The following is a 14329-nucleotide window of genomic DNA, read 5'->3' as shown; positions in this document are numbered from 1 at the left end:
CTTTTCATCCACTTTCCTATTAGAGAAAAGATTTCATTCTCTAGAGAAAATATCTTGTGCTAGTCAGAATGGCTAAAAATAAAATAATTAGTTTAGAAAGAAATAGCAAGGAGTGAAACACTTTTAAAAGTCAACTGCACCTGAGTGTGACATACTTAACTAAAAACCAGTTTAAAAGTAGGTCATTTAAAAATAGACTCTTTAAGGTTAAAGGAACAAAAACGTGTATGTTTAAACGTAAATCAAGAGATATCATCTTGTTGATCTTGATTCCAGCCTAGAGAATCATTTGTCTTTCCTCTGTAAGTTACAGACTAAAATTTTTTTAAGTGATGCTCAGTCTCATTTAAAATATCTCAGATGACTGCATAGACATCATTATGAAGCCTGCCTCTTCCCAAATATGTAAGGAAAGTGTGATTTAATTATAATGCCACAGGGAAAGAAAAAAAGAACCTCATGATCAGAGATAATTTTCATCTTTTAGAAGTAGCTTTTGGATAACTTTTTTGACTGAACTCTTTGGAAACAAAAATCAACATTTTATAATTTAATAAAATCAACTAAAACTCAAAAAAGACCCTAAGTATTAGGAATACTTATGCAAAATTCTTCATTCAACTTTACTACATGCCTTGAAAATAATACATGTTTTAAATAAACAAAGGCTGTACGGAGATGAAGTTCATTCTTTTCACAGTGACTCAATTTTCCCATTCACTTCTTATAGGGAAATGAACAATATATTGAAAGTAGGTAATGTGCAACATTCTAATCTGGAAGTTCCAGGATAAAACTTCTGGCTATGCTTACATAAAATGTTGTCTTTAAATAATAGCACTTCCAAGAAGAGCAATCAATAAATCAATGGAAAGAAGGAACTGTTCCATGGAACAGTTCATTTGTTTTCATTCTTCTCTGTCAGTGAAATCACTGATGTGGTGCATAGATTGGAAGTATTGTGCAATACTGGTCTGAGAACTTGAAAAACATTTCTATAATGTCTTAAAACTCTAGAATTGATCAATGTAAGTTATTTTCTCTTTGCCATAGTTACCTTGGAAAGCTGTATGTTTTTATAAACTGTGTTGCCATTGCTTGAAACATTTTGGGAAATTCCTCTTTGAATTGCTTTCAAAGTCTGCATTTGACTTTTTGCATCTCTTCAATAGTGACAATATTTTGGTTTGTAGATTTCATGCTGAGAGTGAATTTTTTTTGTTTTTTGTTTTTGTTTTTTTTTTGGTATTTTAAAGAGCCTAAATTTACTTCATTGGAAGAACTGATGCTGAAGCTGAAACTCCAATACTTTGGCCACCTCATGTGAAGAGTTGACTCATTGGAAAAGACCCTGATGCTGGGAGGGATTGGGGGCAGGAGGAGAAGGGGACGACAGAGGATGAGATGGCTGGATGGCATCACTGACTCGATGGACGTGAGTTTGAGTAAACTCTGGGAGTTGGTGATGGACAGGGAGGCCTGGCATGCTGCGATTCATGGAGTCGCAAAGAGTCGGACACGACTGAGCGACTGAACTGAACTGAACTGAAAGTTACTTCACCTATGGTCTGGTGGGAAATAAGAGGGTGTTGGTTTTTTTTTTTTTTTTTTTGGTAAAATGGTTACAAGGCTATGAGACTGATTTTTATAGTCGAGATTAGAAGTTTGTATTATCCTGTTTGTCAGCTATGTGACTGCCCAACACCTCAGTTTCTTTATTTGTAACAACAGTAACAATGGTTCACATAGACTTGTTCTATTAAGTGATATAATAAATATACCATAGTAGTCAGAGTGCCCAGCACATAGTTGAACAGTTCTCACCTGAAGAATAACTCCATGAAGGGATTTCTAGACCTCTCCTTTCTATTAAACTCTCAATCCATCAATCCAGATCCAGCACATCACTCAAAACTGACTCCAAATCCATTCTCTGAAGTCACCTTTGTTGTGTAAGTAATTCATTTTGTAATTTTCTCTTTTTCCAACCAATCGTGGAGTCCTCAAGACTGATCTTTCATCATGACTCTTAAATCTTTTTCTCCAACCCACTTCCTGTCTTCAATCCCTGAAGCCATGCCTTCTCCATGTTGTAGGCAGAGTGATCTTTCCAAAGTGTTAGCCTGATGGAGTCACTTCCCTCTTAAAACATTTTAATGTCTCCCCATTATCCTCTGGTAGAAGACAATCTTCTCAGTAGGACATAGAAAGCTATTTGTGATCTGAAGTTGGTTTACTGCAGAAACTCAATGCCACATTTCTTTAAATGTAGCATATTCTCATGTTCCTAGGATTTTGCATGAGGCTGAAATTTGTTCTCTTTCGCTTCTGGCTAATTCCTATTATTTCCTCTGGATTTATTTTAGACATTAGGTGCTCCAGGAAGCTCAATACTCTCAGGCCCTCTAAGGGCCCCACTTCCCACATGAGGCTTATTTATGTATACCTCTTACGTAATCTCGTAACACTTGCTTAGCCATTGGACTGTATTGTTACCCTCTATTTGTTTGAAATTTATTTACAGGTACTGTGTCTTATTCATACCAGTCTTAGTTACACCCTCCAGGACCTTGTGTTCACATTTGTATCCCTAGGAACATAATGTGCTCAGTTGCTCAGTTGTGTCTGACCATTTGCGACCCCATGAACTGTAGCCAGGCTCCTCTGTCCATGGGATTTTCCTGGAAGAATACTGGAGTGGGTTGCCATTTCCTCCTTCAGGGAACATAATAGGCCTCAGTAATCATTTATTGAATGAACGAATGAATGAATAATGTTTCTGACGTCTTATTTACTGTTCTTGTGACTCATTAACAATTTTTATTGCTATTAAGATTTAAAAAAAAAAAATTGTCAAATTTTGGCTCTCACACCCACCCTCTCTGCCTTGGAAAAATCCAAATAGTTGCATTGAATCTACCTCAACCTCTCACTTAATGTGGATCTTTAAGGATCATCTTAAAGAATCATCTCAGAAGGATCTTCTGAGCAAGCAAATAAGACAATCAGAGCTGCCAAACAGAGCTGTGATTTTCTTGAGGCGTTTGTCTACTCTGGACATTATATTCTATATTTACTATTTGTTTTTTTTTTTTTTATTCCTGATGTCTGTAAGCTCCATAAGGTTGAATTTGCTTCATTCACCACTGGGTCCCCAGGTCCCACCATACTATCTGGCACATATTGGGTCTTTAATTTTAAGTAAAGTACTGAATACCAGATTATAAGATCCTTGAGAACAGTAAATTGGGTATGTTCCACATCATGACCTAAAATGTTATATAGTATGTGATTGATAGATATATGTACATGTATTTTTTTGTTGTAGTTGCCGATAAAAAGTAACAGGATGCCTCTTGAGGCAGACAGAACCTGTAGGTATCCTTTGAGGGGGAAAACAATTAAGTGAGCACTTCCATCCTGCGAGAAAGAGGGCAGACTGTTTCTTTGAATCAGATCTGCTAAAAATCACATGAAGTTTTGCCTCTAGTTATGTACAGGTGGCATTGGAAGGTTTCCGCTGAAGGGGGATGCCATCCCTGGGGCCCCTTGAGCAAAGGCAGATTCCTAGGATGGAATTAGATTAATTTGCATAAGGAACTTGGAACTTCTGGAAGAGATGAACTAAAATGTGTATCTTAATTACCTGAGATCTAGCACTGGGAGGCAGCTGGGGGTGGCGGGGGTTGGTGGAGAGTGCGCCAAGCTGAGTCAGGATGTCCCTGATCCAGGTGCAGAGGCAGAGAGCATGGGCTCCTCCTGAGAAAATGCACCTGCGAAAGGGCACAGGTGGTTTCGCCTCCCAGTCACTGAAGCGCACCGCACCATTCGCTTACCGGACGCCTTCCCAGTCTGAGTGAGTCCCGAGCACTGTGGTCACAGAGCTGCTTTACGAGGTCGTTCACTGTCTGTGTACGGCGCAGTGAGTCCGCGGTCAGGACACATACATCCCCTTTCTTTGGGTTTCCTTCCCATCTGGGCCACTGCGGAGCGCTGAGTGGAGTCCCCTGCGCTATAGGGTAGGTCCTCACTCATTGTTTATCTGTTTCACACGTAGCAGTGTGTATACTGCGGTCCCAATTCCTCCTACCCTCCCACCCCCCAACCCTGTGTCCACACATTTGTTCTCTACATCTGGGGCTCTATTTCTGCTTTGCAAATAAGTTCTGTATCATCTTTCTAGATTCTACATATAATCGATATTATATTTGTTTTTCTTTTTCTGTCATTTCTTTTTTTTTTTTTTTTTAATTTTTTTATTAGTTGGAGGCTAATTACTTCACAACATTTCAGTGGGTTTTGTCATACATTGATATGAATCAGCCATAGATTTACACTTATTCCCCATCCCGATCCCCCCTCCCACCTCCCTCTCCACCCGATTCCTCTGGGTCTTCCCAGTGTACCAGGCCCGAGCACTTGTCTCATGCATCCCACCTGGGCTGGTGATCTGTTTCACCATAGATAGTATACATGCTGTTCTTTTGAAATATCCCACCCTCACCTTCTCCCACAGAGTTCAGAAGTCTGTTCTGTATTTCTGTGTCTCTTTTTCTGTTTTGCATATAGGGTTATCATTACCATCTTTCTAAATTCCATATATATGTGTTAGTATGCTGTAATGTTCTTTATCTTTCTGGCTTACTTCACTCTGTATAAGGGGCTCCAGTTTCATCCATCTCATTAGGACTGGTTCAAATGAATTCTTTTTGACGGCTGAGTAATATTCCATGGTGTATATGTACCACAGCTTCCTTATCCATTCATCTGCTGATGGGCATCTAGGTTGCTTCCATGTCCTGGCTATTATAAACAGTGCTGCGATGAACATTGGGGTGCATGTGTCTCTTTCAGATCTGGTTTCCTCAGTGTGTATGCCCAGAAGTGGTATTGCTGGGAAACAAAAGACCTATACATAGAAAACTATAAAACACTGATGAAAGAAATCAAAGAGGACGCAAACAGATGGAGAAACATACCGTGTTCATGGATTGGAAGAATCAATATTGTCAAAATGGCTATTCTACCCAAAGCAATCTATAGATTCAATGCAATCCCTATCAAGCTACCAACGGTATTTTTCACAGAACTAGACCAAAGAATTTCACAATTTGTATGGAAATACAAAAAACCTCGAATAGCCAAAGTAATCTTGAGAAAGAAGAATGAAACTGGAGGAATCAACCTGCCTGACTTCAGACTCTACTACAAAGCCACTGTCATTTCTTTTTATTGTTGAGTTTTTGCTAGCTGCCCTGCGGTAGGAAAGGCTTAATAGACTATCCCTACCACCCATGCTTCAGAATCACCTAATACCAGGACAGGAAAGGTCAGATATCCTGTCAAGATATGAATGTGCCTTATATCACCTGTCACTAGAAGTATGTGGATAATTCTAGAGAAAAAAGACTCTGATTTGGAGAATCTGGAAAACTGTGAAGAAACAGTTTAAAATGAAACTGCAAGATGTCTTAAAATTACTGGACAGCAAAAAATTCTGGAAGATACAGAAGGGAAATGCTACTTTACTAGCCTTTGCTGAAAAAGATATTAACTATTTGATTCTGAAGATAAAAAAGAAAAGGATGTAGAGTATGATTTCCAGGGCCTTCACCTGATACTCTACCATTCCCTGCCCTCCATCATTTTTTTTAAACAGAGCTTCATGGTGGAAGGGGACCTGGTATCTGACGTTGCTGGACTCTTGGGTGTACAAGTACACTGTATCCCAAGTCTCAATATGCAACCACAACAGACTAACATGTTGCTAGTGGCCCTGTGTAAGGATAGTTTGTAAAGATATCCCAGTGGTGGGATTCCAACTGGAAGTAAGTCTATTTTTTCCTGCAGGTGAGAAATAGACTACCAGAAATTGAGGATGTGTAGGTAATGAAATTCTAGCCCAAACCAAAGAACACTGTTCCATATGAACACAGATTAAGAATGAAACGTACAACAATAGGAAATACAAATGTAGGTAATGAAGGGCTTATAGGGTTCCTTCCTCTTGGTCATTCCTATGTTCTCACGGACACACTCCTATATAACCATAGCACAGTGCTTGAAAGTCCTAAAACAAGTATTTGAAGATTAGAAGAGTCACTGGATATGCTGGGTATCTTCTGTTTGTTCCTCTGGCTCCTCTGTTCTCCAGAGGGCTGGCTTATAAGGACTGTATAAACAAGTTCCTTTGGAGGCAAGAATATACAGTGGAGAAAAGACAGCTCTTCAATAAGTGATGCTGGGAAAACTGGACAGCTACATGTCAAAGAATGAAATCAGAACGTTCTCTAACACCATGTACAAAGTTAAATTCAAAGTGGATCAAAGACCTAAATATAAGACCGGATACTATAAAACTCCGGAAAACTCAGGCAGGACACTGACATAAATTTCAGCAATGTCTCTTTGGAACCATCTCCTAGAGGAATGGAAATAAAAACAAAAATAAACAAATGGGACCGAATTAAACTTAAAAGATTTTGCACAATAAAGGAAACCATGAACAAAATGAAAAGGTAACCTAAAGTATGGGAGAAAATATTTGCAAACAATATAATCAATAAAAGATTAATATCAAACATATATACATGGCTCAATAAAAAAAATGGGCAGAAGATCTATATAGACATTTCTCCAAATAAGACATACAGATGGGCAACAGGCACATGAAAATATGCTCAACATTGCTAATTATTAGAGAAATGCAAATCAGAACTACAATGAGGTATATCACCTCACATGGTCAGAATGACCATCATCAAAAAGTCTACAAGTAATAACTACTGGAGAGACTGTGGAAAAAGAGGAACCCTCCTACACTGTTGGTAGGAATGGAAATTGGGGCAGCCACTATGGAGAACAGTATGGAGTTTCCTGAAAAAACTAAAAGTTACCACATGATCCTGCAACCCCACTCCTGGACATAAATCCAGAGAAAACTATACTTCAAAAATATGCATACACCCCAATGTTCACTGCAGCAACTCCTTACAATAGCCAAGACATGGAAGCGACCCAAATATCCATTGACAGATGAATGAATAAAGAAGATGTGGTATATTTATACAAGGAAATACTACTCAGTCATAAAAAGAATGAAATAATGTCATTGGCAGCAACATGGATGGACCTAAAGATTATCATACTAAGTGAAGTCAGTCAGACAGAGAAAGATAAATATCATATGATGTCATATGTAGCAAGGAGAGATAAGAAAGCCTTCCTCAGTGATCAATGCAAAGAAATAGAGGAAAACAATAGGATGGGAAAGACCAGAGATCTCTTAAAGAAAATTATAGATACCAAGGGAACATTTCATGCAAAGATGGGCACAATAAAGGACAGAAATGGTAGGAACCTAACAGAAGCAGAAGATATTAAGAAGAGGTGGCAAGAATACACAGAAGAACTGTGTATTCTTCATGACCCAGATAATCACGATGGTGTGATCACTCACCTAGAGCCAGACATCCTGGAATGTGAAGTCAAGTGGGCCTTAGAAAGCATCACTATGAACAAAGCTAGTGGAGGTGATGGAATTCCAGTTGAGCTATTTCAAATCCTGAAAGATGACACTGTGAAAGTGCTGTACTCAATATGCAGCAAATATGGAAAACTCAGCAGTGGCCACAGGACTGGAAAAGGTCAGTTTTCATTCCAATCCTAAAGAAAGGCAATGCCAAAGAATGCTCAAACTACCGCACAATTGCACTCATCTCACACGCTAGTAAAGTGATTATTAAAATTCTCCAAGCCAGGCTTCAGCAATTCATGAACCGTGAACTTCCAGATGTTCAAGCTGGTTTTAGAAAAGGCAGAGGAACCAGAGATCAAATTGCCAACATCCACTGGATCATTGAAAAAGCAAGAGAGTTCCAGAAAAACATCTATTTCTGCTTTATTGACAATGCCAAAGCCTTTGACTGTGTGGATCACAATTAACTGTGGAAAATTCTGAAAGAGATGGGCATACCAGACCACCTGACCTGCCTCTTGAGAAACCTATATGCAGGTCAGGAAGCAACAGTTAGAACTGGGCATGGAACAACACACTGGTTCCAAATAGCAAAAGGAGTACTTCAAGGCTGTATATTGTCACCCTGCTTATTTAACTTATATGCAGAGTACATCATGAGAAGTGCTGGGCTAGAGGAAGCACAAGCTGGAATCAAGATTGCTGGGAGAAATATCAGTAACCTCAGATATGCAGATGACACCAACCTTATGGCAGAAAGTGAAGAAGAACTGAAAAGCCTCTTGATGAAAGTGAAAGAGGAGAGTGAAAAAGTTGGCTTAAAGCTCAACATTCAGAAAACTAAGATCATGGCATCCGGTCCCATCACCTCATGGGAAATAGATGGGGAAACAGTGGAAACAGTGACTGACTTTATTTTTCTGGGCTCTAAAATCACTGCGGATGGTGACTGCAGCCGTGAAATTAAAAGACGCTTACTCCTTGGAAGGAAAGTTATGACCAACCTAGACAGCATATTAAAAAGCAGAGACATTACTTTGCCAACAAAGGTCCATCTAGTCAAGGCTATGGTTTTTCCAGTGGTCATGTATGGGTGTGAGAATTGGACTATAAAGAAAGCTGAGCGCCAAAAAATTGACGCTTTTGAACTGTGGTGTTGGAGAAGACTCTTGACAGTCCCTTGGACTGCAAGGAGATCCAAACAGTCCATCCTAAAGGAGATGAGTCCTGGGTGTTCATTGGAGGGACTGATGTTGAAGCTGAAACTCCAATACTTTGACCACCTGATGCGAAGAGTTGACTCATTGGAAAAGACCCTGATGCTAGGAGGGATTGGGGGCAGGAGGAGAAGGGGACGACAGAGGATGAGATGGTTGGATGGCATCATTGACTCGATAGACATGGGTTTGGGTGGACTCCGGGAGTTGGTGATGGACAGGGAGGCCTGGCATGCTGTGGTTCCTGGGGTCACAAAGAGTTGGACATGACTGAGTGACTGAACTGAACTGAACATGTATATCTGGAGTGTAAAAAAATGATACAAATGAACTTATTTACAAAAGAGAGACTGACAGACATAGAAAACAGACTCATAGTTTCCAAAGGGGAAATGGGGAGGCAGAGATAAGTTAGGAGTTTGGGATTAGTACCGATATACTACTATATATAAAATAAATAACCAAAAAGGTCCTACTGTATGGCACAGGGAACTATATGCAATATTTTGTAATCACCTATACAGGAAAAGAATCTGAAAAAGAATATATATATATGTATATATATAATTGGAGAAGGCAGTGGCGACCCACTCCCGTACTCTTGCCTGGACAATCCAATGGACGGAGGAGCCTGGTGGGCTGCCGTCCATGGGGTGGCTAAGAGTCAGACATGACTGAAGTGACTCAGCAGCAGCAGCAGCATATATATAATCTGAATCACTTTTATTGTACACCTGAAATGAATACATTGTAAATCAACTACTGTTCAATTTAAAAATATGAATATAAAAACATATTAACCAACATAATATAATATGTGATTATAAAAGTATAATAATATAAATTTGTAAATTTCCTCATTTTATTAAATTTTAGTAGGATTAAAAAGAACAAGTTCCTTTGCCCTCTGGCTATTGGTTGTCTTGGTTAATTGGGAGTATAAGCAAGAGATGGCAGGCCAGGAGGAAAATGAGCTCAGCATATTTAATAACCTGATATGGTAAACTAAACATGATGTCATTTTTTTTTTTATTTTTGCCGTCGAAGGGTGACGTCTAATTCCTTTCTCCCCTGTAATCAGGATTGGCCTAAGTAACTTTCTTGAACAACTGAATGCAGTAGAAGTGACATTTTGAGGCTTCTGAGACTAGATCATCACAAGCAGACTTACAGACCCCACTGCTTCACTTTCTTGGAGCACTCACTCTTAGGGTTCTGAGCTGTCTTGTAAGTAAGAGGTCAACCACCCTGAGACTTCCCTGCTGGAAAGATGCATATGAAGAGAGCGTGGAGAGAGCAATGCTGGCCGTCCCCAAGCTGTTCCAGCCTTCTGAGGCAGATATGTGAGTGAAGACAACGCCTTGGAGGACACTGCAGTCCCAGCAAATAGCTCGTGAAGAACCGAAGAAGCCAGCCAACAGCCTTACCGAGGCCCCAGATATATATGACCCCTGTGGGGCTGTCTCAGACATCTCCAGCTGTTCAAACCACCCCAGTCGAGGATCCAGGCCCTGCCAGAACTAGTGACCCACAAAATTGTGAGCACAGTATGTGATTATTGTTTCAGAGCAATAAACAACCAAACACCTGGTAACCTCCTAGCTGGGTGAGCCCTGGTAGACTGTGTCCCTCTGCCCAAGTCTCTCCAAGACAGCCTCTCCATAGAACTACTTTTGCTTTACAGCCTATGGGAAGGAGTGACTCCCTGCCATCAAGCACTGTACTATCTTTTGTCATTGGCTTTTAAAAATCTTGTCCACCTTTCAAAATAAAGTCCCTTAATTAAATTCTCCTGCATCACCTAGTTTGAGAGTATTATCTGTTTGTTGTCAGGATCTTGGCTTATAAACCAGACTTGATATATATATACACGTTTCAAGATTTATTAAAGAACAGAGGAGAAAGCTACAGTCTATGTAAGGAGTTTCAAAATTATGCTTTAGAAAACCACACAAATTAGCAAAATGGCATATGTACATACTTATATCAGGTAATTAGCATGTTACCCTTAATGAAATACTTTAGAATACTTCAGAAGAGACTAGGTGTTTAAGACTATCCTTAAGGTTTTCTGGATTCATTGAGTCTTACTCATTCTTTTGCTTTCTGTGGAAATTGGTCCTTTTCTGGAACTGTGTTATTTTATTTAACAGTTTTATGTCACACTTTCTATATTCCAGGCACTCTGGAATAATATACAAATAATAGTCACTCAATCCTCCTAATAACCCTATTAGCCGTGTGCTGCTATTATCACCATTTTACAGATGAAGACACTGGGGCATGCAGAGATTATACTAATGGGCAAGGGGCTCACAGTGAGTGGCAGAGCTAGTGACTGAAGCCACACAGTTCAGCTAGAGGGTATGCACTCTTTACCACTGTGTTATGCTGTGAGGTCTTGTCAGGATTATTTTTTAAAGTGTGGGAGTGTTTAAAGAAAACAAAAATAAGGATTATATAGAACTTCCAAACTAGTAACAGTAGAGAGCCATTGCCTTTCCCTGGACTGAAGGAAAGGGAGAAGTTACCAGAAATCAAGGGAGCTGTTTGTACAGGGTGTCTGACAAAAGTTGGTAGCATTTAGGGAGAGATGCAGATAGCCAAAGATGACCCGGTGGAGGAGGAAGAGGGTGGATACACACTCTCATCTCGTTGTCCCATGCCCTCCGATCTTCTGCTTAGCTAACCTACCCGAAGCCAGGTAGCCGGAGCAGTCCACGGAGGTCAGCCTCCCAGGACTACAGAGCAGGGTGCTGGTGAGAATGGTGGAGGATGGGTCTGGACAAGCAAATAGAAGATAGCCAACACACCAAAGTCTTACTGAGGGTCAGGTTAGGGTGGTGTAAGGCGAGAAGGGTGTTTTGGAGAATTACCAGGTGTCCCATGTAGAGCTCTAGATGAGTGTGGCTGGGGCTTGAAATGCAACCATTTATAGACTTTATGTTGCACTATATGACATTACCATTTTTATAGGTAAAACACCTGGAAAAATTGGCAGTTTCATATAGTTCAACCTAATATTCTGTGTTTTTTCCCATAAAGTTGCTAATAGATAAACTACTCATACCAGATGACTAAATATGTTGCTTCTCACTTGTCAGAGTTAGGGTTGTTCAACAGAGTGTGTATTCTAATTGGACTACATGAAACGCTTTTTTCTTTTTTGGTTGTTCAGGGATGAGTCATTGCTCTTCTCTGTTACCAAGCCTTAGTCAGAACCACCCTAGTCTATGCTGACAGGCAGTCTAACTCCAGATTTCTGTCTTGGTCCCAATCTCTCTGAGGCTCCTAGGTTCTTCATGCAAATTTCTCGTATGGGTTTTTAAGCAGCAACAGTAAAGAGTGAGTGTCAAAAGGAATCTATCCTCATAGGTGCCCCCTCACTATATTCATGTAACTAGGAAAATCACTTTTATTAGTTTCCTGTGGCTGTGGTGACAAATTATCACAAATTTAGTGGCTTAACACAAATCTATTCTTTTACACTTCTGGAAGTCAGAGGGCTGAATTAAGTCTCACAGGGCTAAAATCAGTGGGACTAAAACTGATGTGTCTGCAGGATTGGTTCATTTTGGAAGAGAATCCATCTCTTGCCTCTTCCAACTTTTAGAAGCTGCTAGCTTTCCTTGGCTCATGTCTACATGGCTCCAGTCTCTACTCCATTGTTGGCAAGGACCAACCAGACTGGAGCTGTCTGGTCCCTGAAGGTTCTTGGTAAATTGATGGTGGGGTAGGGAGGGGAGGCTTGGGGGTGAAGAAACTAAACGATACCAATGATCATATTCTTTATTCTCTGCTCTTCACTAAAACAGATAATCTTATAACACTATAAAATGAAAGGATTTGTACTTATATGTTTCAGTTCCTTTGATGGTTGACTTCTTTAACTAGGAGACTCTGTCAAAGGGCATTTTCTAGAAGTCACTTAACCTTTATGGCCTGTGTGCATGTATGCTCAACTGCTCAGTCGTGCCTGACTCTTTGTGACCCCATGGACTGTAGCCCATCAGGCTCCTCTGTCCATGGAATTGTCCAGGCAAGAATACTGGAGTGGGTTGCCATTTCCTACTCCAGGGAATCTTCCCGACTCAGGGATGGAACCCGTGTCTCCGGCACTGAGACTCCGGGGCCTATTTTATGTCAGGCATTGTTTCATGATCTTACATAGTTCATCTCATTTAAATCTTCCCTCCTTCAGTGAGGCAGATTTTCCTTCTATTTTATATATGAAGAGATAAGGCTCAGGATTTTTTTCTAGCTGGTAATAAGAGATGGGTCTCTAGCCATATTATTGGTTTATAAGCATCAATTATGGTCACATTTAAATCAAGTGGCAAGTGAAGCAAGAGTATTGGTAGGATGCTTGAATGCAGCTAATCTAGGAACATAGCCAAGATTTAATATAATTGTAAGATGTAATGAGAGTTTGCATAGGTCCTATTTTGTTCTAATTAATCCCTCACTCCAAACAAACCCTATTATCAAATACCCCAGCATATCCTCCTTAAACTCTCTGACTACCAAATCCCTGAACTATATATATGTCAGTAATGTATGAATGATGTGTAAAAAGTACCTTGAGTAAGGATGAGTGCGTGTGTGCTAAGTCACTTCAGTCGTGTCCAACTCTTTCTGACCCCATGGACTGTAGCCCACCAGGCTCCTCTGTCCCTGGGATTCTCCAGGCAAGAGTACTGGAGTGGTTGCCATGCCTTCCTCCAGGGGATCCTCCTGACCCAGGGATCAAACCCATGTTTCCCGCGGCTCCAGACTTGCAGGTGGGTTCCTTACCACTGTGCCACCGGGGAAGCCCAGGTAAGGATAGTGCTTGTTAAAGTTTGGTTGACTAAAAAGCTAGAAAAAACATAATGTGAAATGCACAGTAACAGATACAGAAGGCAAATAAAATGTTTGATACCATTCCAAAGTTACAGCCTTATTCTTTACCACCGAGCCACCTGGGAAGCCCAGTTTAAAAAACAGCAGCCACAAAAATGACCAAATTGGTATATAACTCCTTTCTGAAAAAATGTTGAAAGCACACTATGACACTGAAAGACAGGACTGCAAAAACCTCCCGACTGAGAGATTACGAAGCTACAGAATAACAATTCTGTATATAGAGAAGAGTAACTGCTCCCTTGCTTTTGGATTTTGGAGGGCTGTATTTTATATATGATCAACAATCACCATTTGAAACAGACATTTCTGCCGCGTACAAGCATTGGTTTCTCTCTTCCTTCCAACAATACCTAGACTTTATTCAAGTTATCTTCTCTTCCCCATACCTCTCATAGTTCTCAGGCGAACTTGACCTCATCAATCCAGATTGCTCTGGCAGGTGGCTCTAGTGCACGTAAAGCTAACCGCACCTCTAGACCAAGTGATGGGTGCCAGAGATGACCTGTGACCCAGCTAACTAAAAAGAGGTTTGCCAGGGGCCTCTGAGACACCGTCACAGTGAGAGAGATTCCCAGAGTAACCCTCTCTCTAGACATGACCCTGAAAATTAAACTTCTGTTTAGAGTAGGAAAAAAAGCTCCAGCAGGTGACAGGAGTCCTATCTCTAACGCGTCTCGTCCTTCTAGCTAATTAAGCCAGGTTGAGTTTTAAGCTAGTTTGAGATGGGTTT

At 40.4% G+C, this 14329-nt stretch overlaps 1 long non-coding RNA gene across 1 annotated transcript; it reads left to right on the top strand.

Moving 5' to 3' along the window:
• The first annotated feature begins 1377 nt into the window (after positions 1-1377).
• Positions 1378-10491, top strand: LOC122673631. Its single transcript, XR_006334757.1, has 2 exons — positions 1378-1435; positions 9776-10491. It is a non-coding gene; the product is annotated as an uncharacterized LOC122673631 (long non-coding RNA).
• The last annotated feature ends 3838 nt before the right edge of the window (positions 10492-14329 follow it).

Source organism: Cervus elaphus, chromosome 17 (genome assembly GCF_910594005.1).
Source record: "Cervus elaphus chromosome 17, mCerEla1.1, whole genome shotgun sequence".
Classification (NCBI taxonomy): Eukaryota; Metazoa; Chordata; class Mammalia; order Artiodactyla; family Cervidae; genus Cervus; species Cervus elaphus.
Note: the sequence above shows the minus strand (reverse complement) of the source record. Positions and strands in the feature narration are given on the sequence as shown.